This window comes from Columba livia, chromosome 13 (genome assembly GCF_036013475.1).
Source record: "Columba livia isolate bColLiv1 breed racing homer chromosome 13, bColLiv1.pat.W.v2, whole genome shotgun sequence".
NCBI classification, from domain to species: Eukaryota; Metazoa; Chordata; class Aves; order Columbiformes; family Columbidae; genus Columba; species Columba livia.
Genome location: NC_088614.1, coordinates 964,310 through 989,905, shown reverse-complemented (window position 1 = coordinate 989,905; position 25,596 = coordinate 964,310). Strand labels below are relative to the sequence as shown.

Genomic DNA, 25,596 nt, shown 5'->3' with positions numbered 1-25,596 from the left:
ACCGTGTTTGACTCCAGAGTCACTGGGGACATATAGGAATTATGCAATAAAGTGGGTCCTGGTACTGCCCTGAACTGCCATGTAAATATTACACACAAAGAGACCAAGAAGACACCCTGAAACAGCGGCCACTACACCAGTTAAGCCTGGCTTTAGCTGTCGTGTTTGTCCTGCCTGGGCTCTGGCACAGGCTTAACTTAGAGATCTATAAAAATCATTCTTCCTAATTTCAGCACGATAGCTCATACTAATGTAACGTAGCAACTACGCGGTCGTTTGGTCGTGTACTACAATCAAAAGAAATTAAGAAACCTGTTGTTAAAAGAAAGACGGAGCTTAGTATGATGGACTTAGAAACCTTGTCGAAATGGGATGAGGAATTCAATTACGGGTTTAAGCCAATGAAGTGTTAATAGCCATGACCCACGAAATGCTGTGGAACAGCGTGAGATCACTGTCATGAGTGTTATCACTAACCCTAGTGTCTACCATTCATGTTCCCCAAATAGGAGAGAAGTCATAACAAACACACATTTAGGGATTTCTGTGTAGTAGGTGATTACATGCCATTCATAATCTTTTAAAAGATACCAACTGCTTCTACTAGTTAAAATGGAAGCTACTAGTTTAAAACATATTTTCTGTGTTTAAAATTAAGCAGTTGCAATAGTTAACAAGACATAGCACTCTGGTTGTTGTATACTAATGCCTTATTTGCTGAGTTACTTTTAATAAATGTAATACCCTGGGAAAAATTAGTCTATTATAAAATATTCTGCCCTCTCTGGCAAGAAGGAGGGAAGTGGACTGGAGAAATAGGCTTCGCATGGCCAACAACCACGTGCAGCTCCAAAGCAATGGGAGTTTTCACCATTATTTCCACGCCTGCACTGCTGCACAATACAGACATTTCTTGCAGAAATCCTCAGTGAACCTGATTGGAGACCAAGACCTACAGACCCCATGATCATCCTGGAGCGTTTAGGTCCTGATTTAAACTGAATTCAAATGTACAGAAGTGTTTCCATTGGCTTTGGTGGACTTTGGCTTCAGGCTTTGCTCAACATTTATAGGAGATACCCCCCAGTCTCACTTGGCTTGCAAGCTAGATGACATTTTGATGTGATGCTAGACAGTGCTGTGCAATGTGCAAATGAGATAGACAGCAAATACTTAGTATTTTGAGCTAACCATTGCGCATGATAATCCTGTTGATGCCTCTCAGGTATTTTAGCAGCTATGCTGATACAGATGAATTAAAATTCAGCATCATAAAAATCCTAACGCAACCACTGAAATGTCGACATGCTGGTTTCGAGTTGGATCGTTGCTTTGGAATCCATGAGTGTCCAACTGAAATCTGTTCTGGCAAATGGTGGTGTCACAAACCTGAAATGCAGTGACGATCAACAGATAAATCAGCACCATTATCTGCTTCATCTGCACGCCTCATGTGCACTAGCCCAGCTTTAATTGTGGGTTGGTTTTTTTTTTTAATAAACAGCATATTTTAACTAATATCTACTTGTATGTCAGGGGTTGAAGGGCCCTGGAAAGCTCATCCAGTGCAATCCCCCCATGGAGCAGGAACACCCAGATGAGGTTACACAGGAAGGTGTCCAGGCGGGTTGGAATGTCTGCACAGAAGGAGACTCCACAACCTCCCTGGGCAGCCTGGGCCAGGCTCTGCCACCCTCACCCCAACAAGTTGCTTCTCATCTTTCAGTGGAACCTCCTGTGTTCCAGTTTGCACCCATTGCCCCTTGTCCTGTCACTGGTTGTCACCAGAAGAGCCTGGCTCCATCCTCCTGACACTGCCCTTTCCATCTTGATCCCCAGGAATGAGTCCCCCCTCAGTCTCCTCTTGTCCAGCTCCAGAGCCCCAGCTCCCTCAGCCTTTCCTCACACGGGAGATGCTCCACTCCCTCCAGCATCTTGGTGGCTGCGCTGGACTCTCTCCAGCAGTTCCCTGTCCTGCTGGAACTGAGGGGCCACAGCTGGACACAATATTCCAGGTGTGGTCTCCCCAGGGCAGAGCAGAGGGGCAGGAGAACCTCTCTGACCTACTGACCACCCCCTTCTAACCCACCCCAGGTACCATTGGCTTCCTGGCCACAAGGGCCCAGTGCTGGCTCATGGTCACCCTGCTGTCCCCAGGACCCCCAGGTCCCTTTCCCCTACACTGCTCTCTAATAGGTCATTCCCCAATTTATACTGGAACCTGGCTAGGCTAGTCATAAGCTAATACTCTGCTAAGAGATGAAAATACTGTTTACAGCCAATCATACTCAGTAATTCTAAAGGCTGTTTTATCACTGTACTACATTTTAAAAGAATAGATGAAAAAAAAAAAATCTAGGGGATATTTTCACATAGTCTTGTGTTTTTTTAATGGAAAAGCTACAATTTAAAATATGGAAGCACCTTAAATATTCTCTAGGCAAGATTTTTAATTTATCATAAGCTCTGGACATATCTAAATTCAATATATATCTAGAAAAGAAGAATCAGAATAAATTCCTTTGTATTTTAGTTAGCTGGGAATTTAAAAAAAAAATAACACATTCAACTTGCTTCTATTTAATTATATTTAAATTCACCAATGTAACCCAAGGAAATAAGGAGCTTAGAGTTATAAAGAGCCAAGTAAGAGAGTTCATCACATCCTGTATGGCATTAAAAGGTAAGATATTTCCAAACAAGTGTCAATCTCTGCTCAGCAAGGTTTCTTTCTTGAAACTGCATGAACCTGAATTTCAGGTGCTGTGTATTAGATACTCATCTGCTTATGTTGTGGTTATCTGTGGGAATGAGACTCATTTACCTCTCACAAATGTAAATGAAAACTCTAACAGGCTAAATGTAAAATGAAAACTCTTACATGGGACCATTTTTCGCTGAGGTGTTAATAACATAAAGCTCGTCCACTGGAACGTCCATATCAACATTTTAAAATAACCATTGCACTACAGAAGCAAAAACAGACGATGTATTGATATCAACTTTAAATATATACACATATACATACACTTCTACACACATCACTACCACAGTTCTTAATTTCTCTTACAAAGATGCTATATGAAGCAGGAGCACTGGCCTTTTAATTTTAAAAATAGCCCTGTTACAGTATTATTTAACTTAATTAATAGGATTTTATACTAACAAATAGTTTATATGCAGTCACTATAAAGCTAAAAATAGGCCAAATACATCAGAGAAAACCCTAATCAAAATATATATTCCAAACACCTGAAAACACAGGGAAGAACTACACCCTGTTATCAAAATCTACCCAGGCAGCATGAGGTTGAAAACACGCTAATCAAATCCTAATCTCTCCGTAACGTAAAAGGATGTTTTCTAGCATTCCAGAGACCTCATATTACTTGAGGGCTCTTCTGCAAAGATCGTCCTTTGCATGATCAGTGTTCCAAGGCCTTCTCACAACTGAAAAATGCAGCTATTACTTATGTGTGATATTCCGTGTTCCATGCACACATAATGATCCTCATCTTTGGGCCGCTCATTTAAAGGTTTGGGAAACATCGAGCTGCACAACTAGGAAGCTAATCCAAGAGGGCCAAAAAATTAAGCAGAGGAAGAAATTACCAAGATAACCTTCTGCCTTGACCCTACAAAGCAAGTTAGGACTGTGGCTGGCCCAGCTGAAGCCACTGACGATACAGAGACACGACGACCCGCAGCCAGCACGCCTCGCCATTCTTGTGAGATTTCTGTGATTCATAGGTTGCCACTAATTCTTACCAGTGTTGCAAAATCGTATCATCAAGCTCAAATATTTTTTTTGCCAGGTACAATAAAAACACACAGTAAAACACGCCCCTGTTCCAACAACTTTACATCATAACAGATTACAGAGCGATGGGATTGATTTCCTGAAACGCACAGGAAACCTTTTAAATGAAATAATCTTTTCAGAGAGGCGCGTCTGGATGCAAACCCCGAATAGCTGTTAGAACCTGCTGAAAGAAACCCGAAAGCAGGGCTCCGGGAGGGCTGGGAAAAGAAGGGTTGGGAATGTTGTGTAGAACTGACCCCAGATTTAACCATGTTAGTGTGACTTTAATTGAGCTCCAAGAGCCAAGGACTAAAACATTTGCCTGAAACGCTCCTGCCCAGCCTCTTGACCAACTGGTGAGACCACACCTGGAATATTGTGTCCAGCTGTGGCCCCTCAGTTCCAGCAGGACAGGGAACTGCTGGAGAGAGTCCAGCGCAGCCACCAAGATGCTGAAGGGAGTGGAGCATCTCCCGTGTGAGGAAAGGCTGAGGGAGCTGGGGCTCTGGAGCTGGACAAGAGGAGACTGAGGGGGGACTCATTCCTGGGGATCAATATGGAAAGGGGGAGTGTCAGGAGGATGGAGCCAGGCTCTTCTGGTGACAACCAGTGACAGGACAAGGGGCAATGGGTGCAAACTGGAACACAGGAGGTTCCACTGAAAGGTGAGAAGCAACTTGTTGGGGGTGAGGGTGGCAGAGCCTGGCCCAGGCTGCCCAGGGGGTTGTGGAGTCTCCTTCTGTGCAGACATTCCAACCCGCCTGGACACCTTCCTGTGTAACCTCATCTGGGTGTTCCTGCTCCATGGGGGGATTGCACTGGATGAGCTTTCCAGGGCCCTTCAACCCCTGACACTCTGGGATTCTGTGAACTGAAGCAACTTCTTTTTTGCACAACTGAATATAAGCAAAAGTAGCTTTCAGGGAGAAAGGACACGGAGCCAAATATTTTGGAGCCAGGACCCTCATAAACCACCATCCCTGTGAAGAACTAAGGTGAACTCTGCATCCTTTATTGTTAGAAATAAAATGAAACAACAAGTAGAGACTGTACAGAACACATGGACTGGATTGGTGGAGCAGGTTGGGAAATGTTTCTGCTCATTACATCCCATAAAATAATGCAAGGGGAGACAGAAACTTTGCCTATTTGATTTTTTAATGTAAATTAATTCTTTTACTTGTCAAAGTGATATCAAAACCCCGGTGGAAAGAACAGACTATTCTTTAAAAATCTAGACAAACAAACAAGACAGCTTTGATTTGAACTGAAAACAAACCGCTGCGAAAGGATAGGCTTTCATTATGTTGGAAACCTTGGCATTCTTGCGGATGTATTCATGAATTAATCATTGAAAAACTTAAACTCAAATAAATCACACATTTCCAAATGCTCTCTAAAGAGTACTGCAAATGGTTATGAAAGCAGAGTTCTTTAAACTCTTTGCATCAGGAATCTTTCCCACACAGCTAATTGAAATAAATGTGACATTAACGTCCCCGTAATCTTGCAAAACCAACGAAAATTGTGAGTAGGCGCTAGAGTTTGTCACCGTGTATAAACAGGACTAAAATCTGCTACCAAAACTATGACACATACAGTAAACAGCAGGAGTTTGGGAATGCTACACAGCTTTTAAATTGTTAGCACTAATTAGCCAAATCAAAAAAAGATCAGGAAACACATTAGAAGTGAAGTCTACCTGTATTGCTGTGTCAAAACCACATTTCCAAACAACCAATTAGTCAAGATGACCTTTCAGCCCAATAAGCCATATGTAAAGTGGGACGGCTTCATTACAGTGGCTCCCTAATTAAAATGTAAAGGCTGCTGATCATTGCATAATTAAACAACACGTCATGTGGTTTCATCTGGCAATTGCAAGCAGCTCGGCCTAAAATCATTAATGACTAAGACGTCGTCTAAATGAGTCCAGAGACTGCAGAACTACGTTGTGTCAGAACGGAGAGCATCCAATGGTCATTATGGAGATAATATCCTCCAAAGAGACTGTTCTGTACAAAATGTTGAAGTTCCTTCTCTCAAAATGACTTTGACTTTTTTATATCCAGTTTCCTTACTAATTAGCCTAAAAGAAAAGGGCTAGCAGGGCTAATTAACTTCCAGCTACTGTAATCTAAACAAGAAGCTGCAGAACCAAAGATTTTCCCTGTGGATATTCTCCAAGTTTTTCATAAGTTAAAGCTGTGCTATTAAGAAGTGATTTGTTAGGTAAGCTTAGGCCTTGTCTGAGAATCCCTTGCGTGGGTTCTCACTCCGCAGACCGCCCAGGCACAGAAACATTACCCTACGAACCACCGAATTCATAGTGCTGTGAATCTGCAGGAGAATTTTGGGGGTGGGAATTGTTTTGCAAACTACTAATGCAAACTAATTGCAAACTAATACAAGATACACACCTCTCCATCTATACTTTTGGAGTTTAAAAGCGTTAACGGACAAAAGTAACATTAGATCTTTTGAAAAGCAGAGTAGACGGGAGCTTTCCTAAGCAGCATCTGTTCCACACCCCAATCAATACGTTATAGCTCATGTCCTGCTCTTCTCGCATCTCCCCGTGCGGATCTCTCACACACACCTCGACTACAATGGGGAGCTCAGGTGCCGCCTTTTGGTCACTGTGATGCTGAAACTCATCCAAGGGCTTTGCCATTTGAAAGTAAATAACACTGGATCTAATTGAACTTGAAAGAAAACAACTTGGCTGGAAAATTAAGACGTTCTTGGTGTTTGGTTCTTTATTAGCTGCAAATCTGGCAAATGAATCTAAGGGAGAAAGAATTTTTTAAAATGTAGTGACAATAAATACCTGAAAATAGCAAGTGGATAATGATTTGAAACATGAACATGTGATAAATGCAGAGCGCATTTTATTCCTCAGCTCACAGTAACTAGTTCAGGTTATCAGCCTCTCACCAAGGCTCAGTGAATGGAAAAGGAATCGGTTCGAGACTCCTGCTTGAATTTCACTTTTGTTTCTTCCTATGTACAATGTGTACATTGTTCTTGTTCCAAAACATCGCAGAGACTCGTCACAAAGTAATTGTGACAAACACTAAATGTGAGGATGACCACTCTGGAAACAAATATTATCTCTTCACAAATTTGGAGTGGAAAACCACTTTAAATGTTATTTCCAGCATTTTTACTGCTCTCTCTCTAGCAATTGTGTGGACTTACACAGTTGTAAAACCGATCCATCTAAAATAACTCAACTTCAACCAGCGTAAAGTATCTGATAAAGACCAGAAATGATCCCAATGCTTCTTGCTGACTACCAGCTTTGTACTTTGTACAAGCAATTTAACTCAAAAAAAATGCCAGCAAGATTCATTCCCAGCCTGATTAAATGATGCATTTCCTCACTGAGGTTCCTGTATTTCTTGCCGTTTAAATTTTGTGTAGGTTCCATGGCACACTGCCCTGATTGGTTTGATTATTCCTCTTCGTTTTCAATCTAATAATTGCAATCAACTTGATGCCAAGCAATCCCCCTCAGTATTTCCTCTGCTGTCTGTAACACAAGCGAAGTTTTGCTGCAGACAGACCCAGAGCTCTCCTCTTGGAGCTGCCCGGAGAACAGTTATCAGCTCCTCGTGATGACCCTGCAGATCTTCTCCCTGGTAGAAACACAACCCAGCAAATCATTATAGTAGGAAATCCTTCATGCAGCCTCTTGTTAACACTGACTTTTGCTCTTCTGCGCCCAACAACTTGACTCCTTACAAAGAGCGGAGGCCACTTTGCCGTAACTCAGTTAAACAGGGCTGAAAATGGAGCACGAGACTTGAAAATACTCTGCGATTCAGAAGGAAGTTTGGGATTTCTCAGTGCTGGGAAACACTTTCCCATGGGTAAAATACAAGACTATGACAGATCTTTTTTGTTTCCATAAAAGGCAGCACCCTTAACAAAATAATACATTCATAGTTGATCCTTTCGATTCTAAGAGAATACGCCTACTGCGAGATTGCCTAATTATTAAAGTACTTCTACTAAATAGCTAGTGAATGCTCCTAAATTTTCACTTGCATTCATGATCCACCCTCAAGGCTGGATATTCCACTTTAAAATGTAGTAAAAAAATAAGGCCTTTTTCTGAGGAGCTAAGAGTAGATGCTTCAAGCAGACTATGCAGCTGAGAACCCTAACAGCAAAGGTTTTGCAGAGCAGCGCACTGCTGGCTTCTTCACTCAAAAGGACGAGGGTTCCTGAGCAGGGCTGAGCCCACCATGGGCTTTACAAAGTAGTCAGAATGCCAGGTACTCAGCTTGAATGTTGCATATTCAAACTACTGGCTTACATGCTCTATACATGGGAATTGGCAAATGAGATTCTTATAGTCCATTGTATTGTATAGTTCATACATTAAGATCTTAATTTTAGAATGATAAAATGGTAAAATAAGGTTGATGTCCTCTAGAGAACACACACAGACTTATTTCATGCATCCATCTTTGTACAAAGAGTCACAAGCAGAAAGTTATCCTGAGCCAAACCATTTTGTCTTGCTTGTTCTGACAAGGGTGATGACTTTGCCCATTTCTCTGTTTTGCCGTAAATAGAACACAGGGATGCTCCACAACATGAGAATCTCAGGGTCACCTCCTCACCACCCCGAGTTCTTCTGCTGAAATGTCGTTCCTGGGTTTTCTAATTGATAAGCAGTGAAGACAACAGAGTTTCAGAAATTCCTGGAATTCCGACAGTATCAGATGATTACTGCGTATCAGCACATATTCTTTGTCCAAACCCTGTTCTACATCATATAGATTTTCAGAGAAGGCTCAGAAGTAGAGTCAGGGCACGTCACAAAGCCAAATAAATATTTTCTGTCCTTTCTGTATGGAATGAAAGAACAGAAATCTGCACGCACATGATCTGGGGATGGGAAACGTGTATCTTGTCTTAGAGCTGCATGAAGAAGGTATGAGGTAGAAGTACATACTTCCTCGGGTTAAGGATGGAGAGGGATGTCAGCAATCTCAAACTCTTTAGAGCAGAAGGGAAGCGGCTTAGTAAAGATCAGGAGCATCCAAGGTTCTGCAAATGGTTTTTAAGTAGTTAGTCAATGGACAGCAGTTACAGAAAATAGCAGAGCTGCCTAATAATACCAGGACATTTACTTATTACCATCCCAATATTATGTCCATTACTAACCATAATACTTTCCAGATAGGTCTGCTAGTATTCTTACTTCATGATGCTCTGATACTTTCATGTTGTTGCTGTTGTGAAAGATTCAAGTGTTATTACCCATCATTCTTCATAAACAAAATAACACAAAGCTTCTCAAAGAAAAGCTTAAAAAGGGAAGAGAACAATAGCACTAAAGAAGAAGAGGAGACACATATTGCAACAAGTACTGGATCCCATGTCCAATAAATAAATTTTCAAAGGATAACAACAGAGTAGGTCTGAAGGACGGAAGAGAGAGGGAGACGGAATGACAGAGTATACGGGGATAGAGAGAGGGGAGCAAACTGTGAGTAGTTACATGGCAATTTCTGGGGTTCCAGACAACAAACCACTGGTGTGCGAGTTGAACAGCCCACCCGACGTGCTGGTTTTGTAAGAGCCGTGTTCTGGTGCCGCTCAGTCTCAGAGCACCACTCACGTTTGTCACGTCAACAAGTCTGACTCCGGTTTGGAACTGTTTTGATCATTCCCAGAACCAACCAAGACAGCAGCCTCTATTTGACATGGGGTTAAATTCCACACCAATAAAATAAATTTGCACTTAATTTTAAATATTAGAGTACGATCAGATGCACTTTTTTTCTTTGTATTATTCACCTTTCCCCCCAATTTGCACTGAATCCTTCCTGCGGCAGGAACAATCTGAGAACATGTCAGTGAAACCCTGGCAGCCAAGCTTGTCCTTCCCCTGTTCCACGCAAATACTCTTTCAGTTTTGAATGCATCGATCAAGCCATATCTACCTTAGCCCTTAAATAGATTAAAAAATAAACATAAAACCATGCTGAGCAGATAGATACGTCTCTTTTCTGTATAATATATTATTTGCAATCAACCAGATGATTTCTCATGCTTATTAAATGCGCCTGAATGAAGTTTCCCCTCATTTGTCTGCAGCAACTTGATACACTGATATGTACTGTGTTGTGTCTCTTCCTACCCCACTATCACTCCTGTATAATAAACTAACTCCACAGAACTGCTGAAACTCTGAGATAAGAAAAGAAAAACAATGAAAAATACAGCTATATAATTATATTTTCAGTCAGATTCCTAATAGCAGTCTGCATTTGTTGCCATTTCAGCAAGATTAGCACACAAAGTAAGGACCAGCAGGATGGCTCCAGGCACAATCACTTCAAGGGAATTCATATGGACGTCAGCAGGACAGAGTCAGGAGGGGTCAGAAGGAAAAGCCTAAATTCTCAAGACACGGCCAAACCATTCTCATCATCGCAGTGAAGGTTCAGAACTACCTGTTTCAGAATCTCAACCTTCCCAAAGGCAGAGAAGTCAATGTGAAATCGTTCCATTGCTGGGAAACTGTCAGCACTGGCAACAGTGCAAAGTGTGAACGCCACGTTACCGTGAAAAATTCCCTATAAAACTAAGAATCCTTAAAGCCAGAAGGTGAAGTTTCCAGAAGGTTCACAATAGCAATTCAAGCTGGTTCTGAGGATGTTCACTGCAGGGCTGAACTCATGTTTATCTTTCTACAGTCATCGATCCAAAAGCTGTTCTCAGTTCGAGCTGAACAAATTCATTGCTGTCCAACCACAAGATACAGTAATCAACAAAGACTCCATTTATACCTGAATTCTGGACAATATATTTGGTGTAAATACCTTAAGAACTCCTTTGCACCTTTCTATTAACCCTTCTAAAACATTACCACAGAAAACGAATCTTCTTATATGCAGTACCTCAGAAAATTACGGACTGGTGGATGGTTAAGTAAACAGGCACTTCACATCACGGCAATATATTCTTAATAATAATTATTTTTCTGAAATTAGTCAAACAGTGCATAGCTACCGACTCTTGTGAGATCATAGATGATACAGAGATGCTCATTCTGTGGATTTTGGTTCAGAAATAACAAAAACACAAAAAGAAAAAGCTTTCTGCAGCACACCTAACAAAACCTCAAAAGTTGGGAAATAAACGGCACAAGATTTCAGCATAAAATATCTGAAACAAAAGGAACATGACTGGGATACCACCTCATCCTTACATGTAATTCTTCACCACTTCGGCCATGGAATACTAGCTCAAGATATAACAGATACACATTTAATTGCAAACCACTAAAATATAAAACACTAGATAACGTTCATGCAAAACTTCCAGCATTTCAACACACTAAAATTCTAATGTACATGTGTATTTTATGCTGCTGTAAACCCACTAGTTTTATGGGTTTGTGATTTTTCACTTAGCGAAAGTTGTAGTAAAAACCTTCACTAACAACACTAGGGAGAGAAAAATCCCAACTACATACAATGAAAAACTTTTACAGCTGAAAACCACCATTTATCATTTTTTGGCCATTTCTACCAAAGAATCCCAGAGTGTCAGGGGTTGGAAGGGCCCTGGAAAGCTCATCCAGTGCAATCCCCCCATGGAGCAGGAACACCCAGATGAGGTTACACAGGAAGGTGTCCAGGCGGGTTGGAATGTCTGCACAGAAGGAGACTCCACAACCCCCCTGGGCAGCCTGGGCCAGGCTCGGCCACCCTCACCCCCAACAAGTTGCTTCTCACCTTTCAGTGGAACCTCCTGTGTTCCAGTTTGCACCCATTGCCCCTTGTCCTGTCACTGGTTGGTGTCATCAGCATCAAGCTTCAGCTTGGTGTCATCAGCAAACTTGATGATACCAATGTAATCTATTATTACCCTTCAGGATGCAGATCAGCTATTCAGAAGAGTGTTGCGTTGACACTGTCAGATGCCTAAATTGAATGATTTCAGATCATTTTGGCCAGGCTCGGCCACCCTCACCCCCAACAAGTTGCTTCTCACCTTTCAGTGGAACCTCCTGTGTTCCAGTTTGCACCCATTGCCCCTTGTCCTGTCACTGGTTGTCAGTGAGAAGAGCCTGGCTCCATCCTCCTGACACTCCCCCTTTCCATATTGATCCCCAGGAATGAGTCCCCCCTCAGTCTCCTCTTGTCCAGCTCCAGAGCCCCAGCTCCCTCAGCCTTTCCTCACACGGGAGATGCTCCACTCCCTTCAGCATCTTGGTGGACTCTCTCCAGGTCTCTGATGGTAGCACAGCTTCCAGTGTCAGGCACTCCTCACAGCTTGGTGTCATCAGCAAACTTGATGATACCAATGTAATCTATTATTACCCTTCAGGATGCAGATCAGCTATTCAGAAGAGTGTTGCGTTGACACTGTCAGATGCCTAAATTGAATGATTTCAGATCATTTTGGCAACAGCATTCACTGAAAAATGAATTGCATCATTTCAGGGAATCAAATGAAACACAGTTTGGTTCAGTCTCGTACCTCTGTATGTCCAGAATGTTCCAAAGCACTTCAGAACCCCGTATCCAACTGTGAGCAAAGGCGGCAGCTGGAACGCTCCCAGCAGAGCTCAGAGACATTCACAGGGAATAGAAACACTTTTATTGAGAAGACTTTTTCCCCAGGAACCGGGTTTATTCCTGTTCTTTTTACCAGAAAGACCTGAAACATGTTATTCTTCAACATGATAAGGATCCTCTTAGATTCTCCACCTCAGATGCGGTAGCCCATTTCAGTTGAAAGACGTGTTATCTCATACCACCCAACAGAAGATGGCAAATGGAAGGCTGAACAAAATTGTGGGGAAAATAGTACTAAAATATAGGGATTCCGAAGAAACATCATATCCGACACTCTTTTGCTGATACCATGATGTCTTCTGGAGTCTGACAAAACATGCAACCCTGAAATAACAGAATTGAGACTGGAAAGTGAGACTTCCAAATGAGGGTGGCTTACATTAAATATATTTTACTGACTGTCTTCTCCATCGGTAACACTAAAGGTGGTTCTGATAATCAAGGGGAATTAATTTTCCTTCACTCGGATCAGCAGTAAGTCCATTTTGGACTTTCACAGGGAAAAAAATACCTGTTCATATATTTTTAAAAATAAAATATATAACTGCTTGGTTAAAAATTATGACCATCCATGGAAACTGGGAATCATAGGTCTGTAAACAAAAGTTGTGTCAGATTTTCAATATCTCCTGCCTGGTTACATTGTTATTATTACAAAGTAAGAGCTATTAATTCATTCTGATCTGTGGTAATTCAAGCTTCTGCGCAGCGGACTACAGTCAAAAGCTGGAAAAGGGCACTGTGCTTATTCCTGCAGGTTTTATTCTCAAACTCAAATTCACATTTATTTAAATTCTTCAATGCACCTAAAGCCACACCTGTGACTTACTCGACTCCAACTGAAGAACAGAGCAACATCCCGCACTTCAGCTGAAGGAAACCGCGAGTTCAAATCAGTCCCAGCTACCACAAGACATAAAATAATTCCTAAATTTCAACTTTTTGCAGCTAAGAACCTAATCAAATGGACCTTCATAGTGCCGTAAAGGTACCGAAGAGTAAGTACAAGAACCTGTGTAGTCCAGAACCCTTCAAACGGCATTAGCACCATATTTCTACCCCTGTTTGTAATACTAGATGCCAGACTTAGGCCTGATCTTGAGGAATTACAGGTCACATAGCACTGGCACTCAGAAATTGTTAGTTCTAAGTAATACAGTTTAAAAATAAATCAATAAAGAGAGGAAAATAAGTAATGCAAGGTTAAAAATGTCAACCAAAATGGAAAGAAGGTAAGGGAATAAACTGTGGAGATGATTATTTAAAAAATAAAAGCAGAGTCTCCCCCGAGATGACGGGAGTGGGAAGGACAGCATCATCTCACTTAAATAAGACATTTTAAAATAAAACAATAAGTTGGGGAATGACCTATTAGAGAGCAGTGTAGGGGAAAGGGACCTGGGGCTCCTGGGGACAGCAGGGTGACCATGAGCCAGCACTGGGCCCTTGTGGCCAGGAAGCCAATGGTACCTGGGGTGGGTTAGAAGGGGGTGGTCAGTAGGTCAGAGAGGTTCTCCTGCCCCTCTGCTCTGCCCTGGGGAGACCACACCTGGAATATTGTGTCCAGCTGTGGCCCCTCAGTTCCAGCAGGACAGGGAACTGCTGGAGAGAGTCCAGCGCAGCCACCAAGATGCTGAAGGGAGTGGAGCATCTCCCGTGTGAGGAAAGGCTGAGGGAGCTGGGGCTCTGGAGCTGGACAAGAGGAGACTGAGGGGGGACTCATTCCTGGGGATCAATATGGAAAGGGGGAGTGTCAGGAGGATGGAGCCAGGCTCTTCTGGTGACAACCAGTGACAGGACAAGGGGCAATGGGTGCAAACTGGAACACAGGAGGTTCCACTGAAAGGTGAGAAGCAACTTGTTGGGGGTGAGGGTGGCAGAGCCTGGCCCAGGCTGCCCAGGGAGGTTGTGGAGTCTCCTTCTGTGCAGACATTCCAACCCGCCTGGACACCTTCCTGTGTAACCTCATCTGGGTGTTCCTGCTCCATGGGGGGATTGCACTGGATGAGCTTTCCAGGGCCCTTCAACCCCTGACACTCTGGGATTCTGTGTAATCATCATGTTGGCAATTCCTGAGAACACTCCAGCACTCCACTGGCTGAAAACAATCTACTGGGCAGCTAATGGGTGAGATGCTCAGGAAGCCTGAAATAATCCTCGAAATGATCACAGGCAGAGCTTAAGTCAACTGCACTGATTTTTTACCAACTTTGGCCAACTCTGAAGTTCAGTTTCTCCAACCCTGTATTTCAATTAACTGGGGGTTTTGAGGCTTGTATCTTAACTATATAAACAGTTTTGTTATTTCAGGATTAATTCATTTTTCCTTAGTCACTTGGCTGCTTTTGACTTTTCTTTGTTTAAATAAGGTCTTGGCATTAAAACAAACACATTAAAGCAGCAGGGAGTGAAAATTCTTCCCACGCTTTCAGGTGATGGTGCTTTTATGGAGCTTTCCAATTAAAATACTCCATACATTTTGCCATTCTAGAATTACGGTGGAAAAAAAGAATCAGGCCCAAAATACCCTCCACCTTCTGACAAGCAGTGATGTGACACTGAGAAGATGATTCCACAATCTTCCTGAACTTGTACCATCTGTCTTGATTCTCCTCGGTTATTTACCCAATACAAACAAATCGAAGAACAACAGACAAACCTTGCCATGTTTATTTAGGAAGCTGCTGCCTGTACACTTGTGCTATTTCCAAACCACCTACCACCAAACTTTTAATTTGAAATACCATCTATACAGCTGATTCTTTCCATTTCGAGCAAGATGATGGTTTCAAAAAGTTTTGTAGAGCTGCATGGTGACTGGCAGCTCTCCAGACAGCACACTTCAAATATTATTTAAAAGGTGTACCAAATCCAGCGGCTAACTGGATTACAGCTTTACATTTAAACTACAACCCTGATTCTGCAGCTACCCCAGATATCAGGCGGTTACCTCAAGTGAATCCCCAAAGCACAGCGTTCCTGTTCTCCCAATAACATGGTCAGAGCTCCCTGCATAGCGCTTGGCAATAAAGAACCTTCTCTTACAGAAAATCGCTGCTGAACAATGACATCTGCCGATAGCACAGCCCGGCTGCATCCGCTGGAAAACCCCCTTCGCTCCCACATTCAGATCCCTGTACCATCCTGCAAAGCAACTTCAGGGCATCTAAGAAGGGGTAAAAGCTTTAGGTTAACAGTTCTGAATACTCTCCATTTTCATGCTGTGTGTGTCCAGGTGATACTATATTTAAGATAAATTCAAAACGTCAGCTTTAAGGGAGACGGGGAAAAAAAGAAAAATAAGGAAGAATTTCTGCCTTTGTTTTAAGTGTGAACCGTGGAATAATTTATTCATAGTACCACAATAAACTGTCAGCTATCTTGACAACTAGAAATGAAGTGTACTGCGCTCCTTGGAAATTCCCAGAAATATTTTGTGTGTGTTTTACAAAAAGAATAGAGAGAAGAGACAACACATTGAAACCACAGCCAGGCTCCGCATGCATAGAAACTTCATTCAGGTGCCACTGCATTAGGATCTGTAGAGCCCTCAAGCCATAACAACCTATCAGAAAAAAAACACCCAACGCGATCTCAGCATATCTAAAAATGTTCAACTGTCCTTTTGAAGCAGTAACTCAAGTATTTAAACTCTGGAAAAAAAATCTTGATGGAAATACAAGGAAAAAAGCATGTTAGTGGAAGAGAAACTGCCTTAATTGGGTAGTTAGGAGTATTTGATAGGACTATAAAAAGGTAAAACTGTCAGAATGCAATTCTGCTCCTGGCCACTGGCCAAGGTAGCGCAGATTTTAGAGGAGAGAATAAACCACCACCATTAGTACAGCGTCTCCCACACAAGACCATTGCAAAACAATTCTCAGCATTTCACTTTTATTTGCATGAGAGGTAATTTTCACTCTCTTTATAGTTTCCCACTGAATTTCTTCGTCATTCAAGTCTTTGCCTACAACAGGGAATACACCCCAATAAAAAGCCATTGTCGGCCTGCAGCGCCAACACATTTGTAGTGTGGACAAGCAAATACTGGAATTGCAGCAGCAGAATTTATTCCTGTTGGAATCATTCTGCCCCAGAAGCGGCTGCAGTTCAGGTCCGGCCGCGACTCGGCTGGACCCAGATCCAGTGTCTGGCACGGAAACGCTGCAGAACGATTCGAGGTCCCTGCTGGGACACTTTGATTCATCATCAGCTGCCAAAGTTCTTCTCTTCTCCACATGAGCCACAACTTTCTTTTTCTCCAAACGTTAACCTGTGATTTTTAAAGGCCAACCATTCTCCTGACCTACAAAATCCTGCTCTAAGTCAGGAGAAACTCACCAGGACGGGAAGACAGAACGAGGATCCCAATACCCGTTCAGCACTGCTGAGACTAGTTTGATTTTCAAAAAGAAAATGCTCGCATGACTTCATATAAACCCTCTGACAAGGAAGCTTTTTATTTCCCTCTAGATGGCAAATTTATTTCTAAGTATTCAGTGATTACAACTTCTGTAGCAAAAGGGCACAGAGAAACACATGAGAAAAATGAGGTTGGATGTTCGCTCATCAGGGCTCAGAGCTACTTTCCACTTGACCTTAGCCTTAAAATGGTTTGTTAATTTGTTGGCTTATTTTTACATATTTAAATTTTCTTTATGTTATGTATGTAGAAATGCATTATATATATATGTCTTACCCACAGGAGACATCCCAGTACGAAGACACTTTGCTTGTTCTCTCAACTCTTTCATTTGATCAAAATAAAAATATTTGAATTAAACAAGAGGCTTCAGAACGATATTTTTGGACAGTATCTGCCATTTGCTACAGTCCAACACATTCTGAGAAAGGATACGGGACAAAAGTCCAGCCATGCGCATGTAGGACTGACATGTTCAGACCAGTAGCCCTCTTGCCATTCCTTTCCCTCCTACTACCGGTATGACTTTCTCAATCAATGCGGGAAAGATATTAATATACTGGGAGGCTGCACAAAAACAGATCATTTCTTTATTATTAATATAGGTTCATGAGTCAACTCCACAGGCTCGTGACATGCAGAAACATTTCTATCTCTCCAAATTTCAAATTTTCATAGGTATTTGACCAATACGCAAAGAAAGAGCTGAAGAATTTTCCTTTGGTTCAAGTGGAAGTTGCGATACCTTGATGCTCCATCACTCCTTAAGGTTTGGTATCTATTGCAAACATTTAATTTGATATGGCATGTTACAGTATGAATAATAGCTCAGTACAATACATTTTCTTGGTCCACCAGCAACCAACACACCCTTCATTTTCCACACAGCTCTTCTGTTGTCAGACACAGCAGCCCAGACTATTAACAGATAAATTAATCTTTCAAAATGTCACATGTGTGATATTTAAAAAAAAAAAGAGTACTTCCTTTCTTCCTTCTTTTTTCCATAAGTATCACCAGCATAATTTCTTCCTCCTTAACTCACATTTAAGCACATTCAACCCAACATAGCTGCAGTGTATGAAACGAGCATAAATGATGGTATCTTCGATTCTTACTATTACTTCTTCATTATCTAAAATAATTCAAACTGAAGGGAAATCACCAAGTGTATCTACGCAACGCAGGCTGCAGGAAGATTTCAAAATTATCCTTCTAAAATGGTATTGAATCTAATTCCTCTGACAATCCATCAGTGTCTGTTGTGTCACGAGAGCCGGCGGGTACCGTTGGATCCCTCGTATTCCACCCACCTCGTACCTGTCGCTGGCCAGCGAGGTCTGAACCGATCAGCCAAACAACCAAGACCAGCACAATTACGGAGACCGTCAGGCTCTTCCGTGGTTAAATTGCTCTAAAATGAGGAGCAACTACCATCAACAGCCCTTAGTGCTGTGCAGAATGAATATACTGATCACGGGCAGCCCTGCCATGCAAATTATGCAATTACACATATAATTTCTGTATAAGTTTACACGTGAAGGGCCTATAAATGGTTTGAGTTCCTACAGCTGCGTGACTTAATGTTTTTTTTTCTTCCCAAAGCATTAAATCCAGGCTGAAATATATATTTTTGAATATAATCAACATTACTACTCTTCCAAAATAACATTACATAAGTTTTATTCCTATTCAATTTTTTCTGCCTTTTAACTTGCACACACTTCAAAAATACTGAGGAATATTTTATGTGATCATCGCTATGATAAAAGCAGCTCTCAATATCAAAACATAATAAGACCTGAGCTGGAAGCAAGAGCAAGTCAATGTTCTGGTCTTATTGAGGGTCACGAACCTGAATCGTCCTGCCTGGAACCAAAATGTACCTTACGAAATCAGCACAGACCTCACAGCCCACACCCCACGCACACGTATTTGATGAACGGGCACTTCCTTACCATGGAGAAAAGTATGAAGTACTCATAGTATAAAGAATTACAAAGTGTATTCTTTTTCTGGCTTGACGAGCATGGAGAGTATTAAACTTGCTATGCATGTTTGGTTCTTCAAACCAAAACGCAACTTAAATATTTAAGGCAAATTTTAAAAGGAGTATTTTTAAAAGTTAAAACTGTTTCACTTAAAATTAAAAAATATTGAACTTTTGGAAATAACAGATACATACATATTTTAGTGAATGGCAATGACTACAAAACCAATTTATTTACATGCTGCTACTTGTTTAATCACCTTTAAATTGGCTTTAAAATTTAATTTTAAAATGTTTTCCTGACCACAGTCACTTAGCGAGTAAATATTATGAATACTAGTACCTTGCTTGCTTTCTTTCCACATTTCATAAGGTTTCTATGCATTTGGACATTCCAGGATCTATATTCACTGGTTCGACAACTATGCGAAGGACCCAACATTCTATGAATTACAAAAACTCTAACACATATTAACACATCAAACAAACAAAAAATGTTTGTAGCATTTAAAAGACATAATCAGAGGCTAAGGAACTAAGCTCAGACAATAAATAAATGAGATTTATGTTTGGCATGTAAAGAGCACCAATATCAAGCGTTCGCTTGTCTCAATTTACCTTAAGCAGAAGTGAGGTAATGGCACTTACAAAAGAGTCTGGAAATGATAAATTACATCTTATAGTCCGAAGGCAAAGGTTAAACTTATTATTGCTCACCACAAGCCAACCTTAACCCCGGGATTAATGCCATAAACAAAAAAGCAAATTCCGTTTGCACACATAATGTCTCTGCAGAATTCCAAAGCGAAACGTTGCCCCCTACTGCTCCAGGCACAGGCGAAACAGCAGAAACGAGGCCTGGTTCAAAGGGAAATTACCATAGAAAACCAATGAACATGTCTTTTCTAACTAACCAGCGCTCATTAGCACGACATATGCCAAGGGCAATTTATTTCTTCTCTGGCTTTTAATTAAAATATATGAAGGGTCTTGCCTTGTGGAGGAGGCTCTCAAGAACACAAACAGCCAGAGTGAATGTATCATCTAAGTTTCTCAGACCTGGGAAAGCACTAAGATTTAATTCAATATCTTTTCTTGATGTGTTTCTGAATACATCAGATTTCGAATAATAACTTTCGTATAGTAACGATGTTTTTGATGGGGTTGATTTTGCTGCCGCTGGCACATTGACACAGTTCACGAAGAGCTGACAACAAATGCGAGCTCTGGAAAACCCCTTCAGTTCCCACTCGGCTGGTCAGCGCGGGGTCCACAGCTACTGCTGGAATGAATTTCTTGACGTGCAGGGAAAGCAACGGGGTTATTGTTCAAAACACTTCTCAGGGAAAGAGAGAGCTCAAATACTGAAGAGCCATTACCAAAGCCTCTTTGATTGGCTCTGCTTTTAAGCCACAATACGCCCAATAATATCAATAATAACTCCTGACTTCCACCAGTGTAAGTGAAAAATAATCCCCAGACTCTTCAAGGTATCTGGACAGATTGAACTCCTCTATTTCCAAGTAAACTCGTTACATAAATATATATTGGCTACATTATTGCCTTTGATGACCTGATCTTCAGCACCCTTGAGAGGACTGTTCATATCAAATTTTACAACTGCTATCACCTGTCTTTGTCCAAGGCTTGCAGAGTGAAACAGTAGCAGCTCACAAGTGTTTATGGTGCAAAAATAAACAAGATTAAATCAGCAAGTAAAGTTAATGAGCTGACGTGAATTGGCACTTTTTAATTACAAAGTCCTATTTTATCAGAAATCCTACTGTGTGTTCTGATGTTATTTAGACAGTACTACTATGACCTCACACTGACCATTTTCAACTCAACACACAATGAAACGCTGATACAAGAAGACCAGATTTTATCTGATTCCTACATGGATGCTCCTGCAGTAGAGTGTGAGCAACTAAAAACCTTAGTAACTGTCAGAGCATAAGAAATTGAAATTATTTTTAAACATTCAAGAGTAGACATTGACCAGACGGGGAATTCTAATTATTATATATATTTCCATGGCAAAGTTGCATTTAAGTGCAACCCAAATGCAATTGAAGGTAGTCCTGACTTATATGTATTTCTATATGTAGAACAAACTGCGCCAGTTTGGGATTTAATAGTCTGGAGATGACTGAAGGCTGACAGGACATCAGTATGAAAAAGAGAATAACATAACTGATGGAAGTTTCAAAAATTACATCCCTCATACAAAGCAAATCACCTCCAAATTATTTTTCCTAAATTTTGATGTAGGAGTCTTTATCATAAAACAAAACTCAGAGCTGATGCCTGTGGCCGAAATGGGATGATAATCTTCCTGAAAGCGTTTTCCTATTTTCCTAGCTGTGAAAGCCAGCACGTAAAGGGAAGCATCCCATTCCTCTGAATACGCTTTCTAAATGTTAAAGGGTTAAAGCAATTTCCAGAGGTCTCTGGCTAGAAAAAGCCCTCCACAGGTATTTAATTGAACTGCCTTTGCTCTGAGGCATTCATTCAGTAAAACACACGCGAATCAAATGTAAATGCACCATTGTCCTTTATGTGAAGAAAGTCAGCTTCATTTGCATCTTTCGCCACTGTTATACAAAACTAGCACGCCCAGTTGGCATCAGTAGAATTTAATTGAAACTGGTGGAAATATTCTGATTTACAACAGCTAATGATGAATCCCCCTGATTTCAGTATGATTACATTAGACCCGATTCTCACAGAAAGACTGATATTTGAGGCAGTGTTTGCATACACATCTCCCAAGAGAGCATCATTACAACGGCAATAGCTCAGAAACATTTGCACACATTTGCACCAAGTAGAGATCGTTGCATGGAGTGAAACGTAGTCTGGCCCAGCCTACAAGTTTAAAAACCATGGTATATTCAGAGGGAAAAAAATACTCTTCTTTATTTGAATTAAAGGGAAGGGCAGTTCTAGCCAGGTGGGGATTGGGCTCTTCTCCCAGGCAGTCAGCAATAGGACAAGGGGCCATGGGCTTCAGCTCTGCCAGGGGAAACTGAGACTGGCTATTAGAAAGCAATTCTTTGCAGAGAGAGTGGTCAGGATTGGAATGGCTGCCCAGGGAGGTGCTGGACTCACCGGCCATGGAGGTTTGTAAACTGAGATTGGACATGGCACTTAGTGCCATGATCTAGTAAACGGACTGGAGTTGGACCAAGGGTTGGACTGGATGATCTCTGAGGGCTTTTCCAACCCAGTCGATTCTGTGATTCTGTAATTTTAAAAATACTGTTCTGTAGAAAAAAGTGTAAGCCCAACATAACTATTATTTTTGCAACATTAAACTAAAATGAAAATTTCGGACCAGGCTCTGGAAAGCCTTATTAAAGTAAATGAGCACCCATGCAAAAGTTCAGCCAACTTTATATAACTCTTATATAACTTTATTTATTTTCTTGAAGACTCTATTGCCCAGCCAGAGAATTACTTTTGCTTGCACCTGTAATCTTAACAGATGATCTAATTTTCTTTGATGACAATTCACTCAATTATTTTTTCTCTTGTTTGTTGTTACTACTTGGCTTTTGGTATTTGGTTCAACCAGGACTATTGCAATTTTATCTGTTCCTGTACATCTGCTTGTCCATATTGATTACGTGTCCCAAAACACTCTCCCATTTCGCTGCTCTTCCCACATTCAGATGTAAAGCATTAATCAGTTTAGCAGCCTCATCGAAGTCAACGGGACCATACATCAAGGTGAATAATATTCATTTCTGTTGGTCTTAACCTTATAACAGATTTTGTGCGAGCTATCTGCAATCTGATATCATTCAGAAACTGAAGTTTTTACACCTATTCTCACCCTGCTTGCACAAATAGAAACAGCAAAGCAAAAAGCAAAGCCCCTGCAGTTAGGTTTACTCCATGCCACATCTCACAAAGCATTAAAAAGCCCCTGTAAGCACATCTTTCAAGCTTCTTGCACCCCTTGTACCTTTTAACTATGGATGCCACTCTCCACTAACTCTGTTATACTGAAATAAAGCTCCCAGAACAAACAGCAATGAGCTGTAAGGTCCTATTCATCAGCAGTCAGCTACCACACGGGTCCAGCACACACAAGAAAACTGCTCTGTAAACTAAAGCTAGGGCTTTACAAAAAGGTTTTACACTCCTGTAGTCAGAACGGGAGCAAAATATTTATGAAAATTTAAAAAAAATACTCTTGTCTGTAGAAATTGTAAAACCTTAAAGGGGCTTAATAGTCTAAGTCTACCTCTTGATAAACTATATAAAAATCACTTGAAAGAGCTTTATAAAATCCCTGGTTACAAGATTAACGGGATTACTGCTTTAATTTTTGCAGTTGAAGAAGCTTTGATGAAGTAGCCCAGTTTTAAACTGAGACACAGAGCAGCACCTGGGTGGTGCGTCTGGGGACACCGCAGGACGGTGACACCGCTTCAGGTACCACTTGGTGACACCGCTTCGGGTAGCACGGGTCACTGCTGCCAGTCACCCAGGAGTGGTCACGCCTCCATCAAAATAAAGACTGTGCTCTTACCTTCTCATTTCTTTTGTCAGTCATTCAAATGGAGCTTCACTATTCAAATACACAGCAGGCACAAAGCTTCAAACCTTTAAAGTGACTGGTACTAATGCAGCTAAATATTTATATTAAAAAAAAATGCACAAAATTGTCTTCTGGAACATTTCCCAGGCTAAATAACAGTCTTTGCCAATACACCTGCAGCTTTTTATTACTAATTAAGAAACTCAAGCAAACATGCTCATCAAGCCTCAAACCCCAAATGCGGACTCCATTATATAAAAAGAAAAATCCTACCCATCCTCAACAGCTGATGCATGTAGAATTGCAATGCTTTGTCTTCCTTTCATAATGATTCCATTTACAACAGATTCTTTCGAAAGGAATTTGGAATAAAGAAAAGTGATTAATTCTAAAATTAAGAGACAGAATAAGTTTCATTAATAGAAACTACTAATTACAGAATCTATACCCTGGCTTATTTTCAAAAAGTTTGCTCCGACACTAAAGAAATAAGACCAAAGCTTTGAAGTTCTTTAAGAGGTCAGCATTGCAATAAGGTCTCCAAAAGGGAAACCTTCTTAATCACAAGCGGCACCACGGCTTCGAGCAAATATAAATGTCTGTCACCGCATAACCACAGTTACTCACAGCCTTAAATAAAATCTAGAAGTTTGTCTTTATAAAGCATCCCGAAGTCATCTTATTTCAAACCATTTTTGGCTTTTTGCTTTGTAATTCTGTAAATGAATAAACTTTTAATTAAAGCATACACCAAAATCCTCTAGTGAGAGCTTGATACAACCAGAGGCAGTCTTAAGTTTTAGGTTTATACTACACACAAAGATTTGAGAGCTCTCGCCAGGGCTCCTTTTCCTTTCTGAAATACATAAAATGCATTCAAGATACCACTTTTTAAAAAATATGCTACTATTTGTGTTATGACTACAAATTAAAGTTTCTATAATTCAAATTCCTGCAGGATACTTTCTAAATCCTAGCATTTTAAGTCACCATCCTGCAAACAACCAAACATACATTTAAATTCCTGCATGTGAATAACCCCACTGAAGAGCACAGCACTAACAACGAGGATCAGAGCACCACAGGTGAAGTGCAGTATCACGGCTCCTTAAGCAACATGGAGCTGAAAGCCAGTTTTAAGATTCGTTTTCCACACTGTTTCAAGGAGCACAGTTCGTATTTCGAGCCTGCAGCTCAAGCCCAAAGATTTGGGGAAGGCCTAATTTCACAAAACCATTTATGCAACCAGTGTTCGGCTGCAGAAATTTTAATTAAAAGCAAGAAGTTGCACAAGGCAGCTGAAGCAAGCTATTTTATAAAAGGAAAAAAACCCACTATTTACACATTACAGTATTTCTCCAACAGTGATACAAATAATTAATTAGGCAACAAATCACACTCAGGGGACTATGTAAAACACCTCACTGGTGTTCCAAGTAGAAATGCAAGAGCGGGCGCCAGGTGTAACCAATTCCTTTGCTAGCAGATAAACACTGCACGTTCCCCTGCCTAAAGTGAGCTTAAAAGATACAACCAAAGAGCCAGAAAACTGAAACGTCCTCTCCAACTAAACAGGTTTATCACATTGGATTTACTGCGAGAAGCTGTTATCCAAAAACATCTTTTTTTTCCCTTGATAAATCCTCTTTGTAAGCAGTCTATTATAAAATGTAAGAGAGTTTCTAGTCTTCTCAACTTAGTTCACCTTTTGTTTTCATACACCTGTTCTTGCATTTTCTCCTAAGCGTAGAGAAAAACTTCAAAAATCACTACAATCGAAATATTTTTTCTAGTCACAACAATGTAGGGATAAAGTTCCAACTTGTTTTAAGGATTGCCCCACCTTCGTAAGGATATGTAAAGCTTTTCCATAGCATTGGTCTCGCACCACTTCAAAAGGGCTTTAGTTTGTCTTGGACATTACAGAGTCACCTCCTACCCAACCTCAGCACACTGTGTCATGGTCTTACAGAACCATTCAGGCTCCAAACGACCTCCCTGAGAGCACTTTCAGAACAACAGAATGACGTAAATGACCTTTGCATACAGATTTATGGGGAATACATATAGAATTGTACAGATTACAATTAATACAGCACCGAGAGCAGGTTTTATAACATACAGCGTGACAAAACAGGCCTCAAGAAAATATACACAGCACCAAGCAGTATCCACTTTATTTAGAAACCAGTAAGATTTAAGTCATCCTAAGATATTCCAAAA

General features: G+C 41.0%; 1 long non-coding RNA gene across 5 annotated transcripts in view; it reads right to left on the bottom strand.

Moving 5' to 3' along the window:
- Positions 1-25,596, bottom strand: part of LOC110360364 (uncharacterized) — a 258,116-nt gene that overhangs the window by 231,256 nt on the left and 1,264 nt on the right. The window lies entirely within an intron of this gene.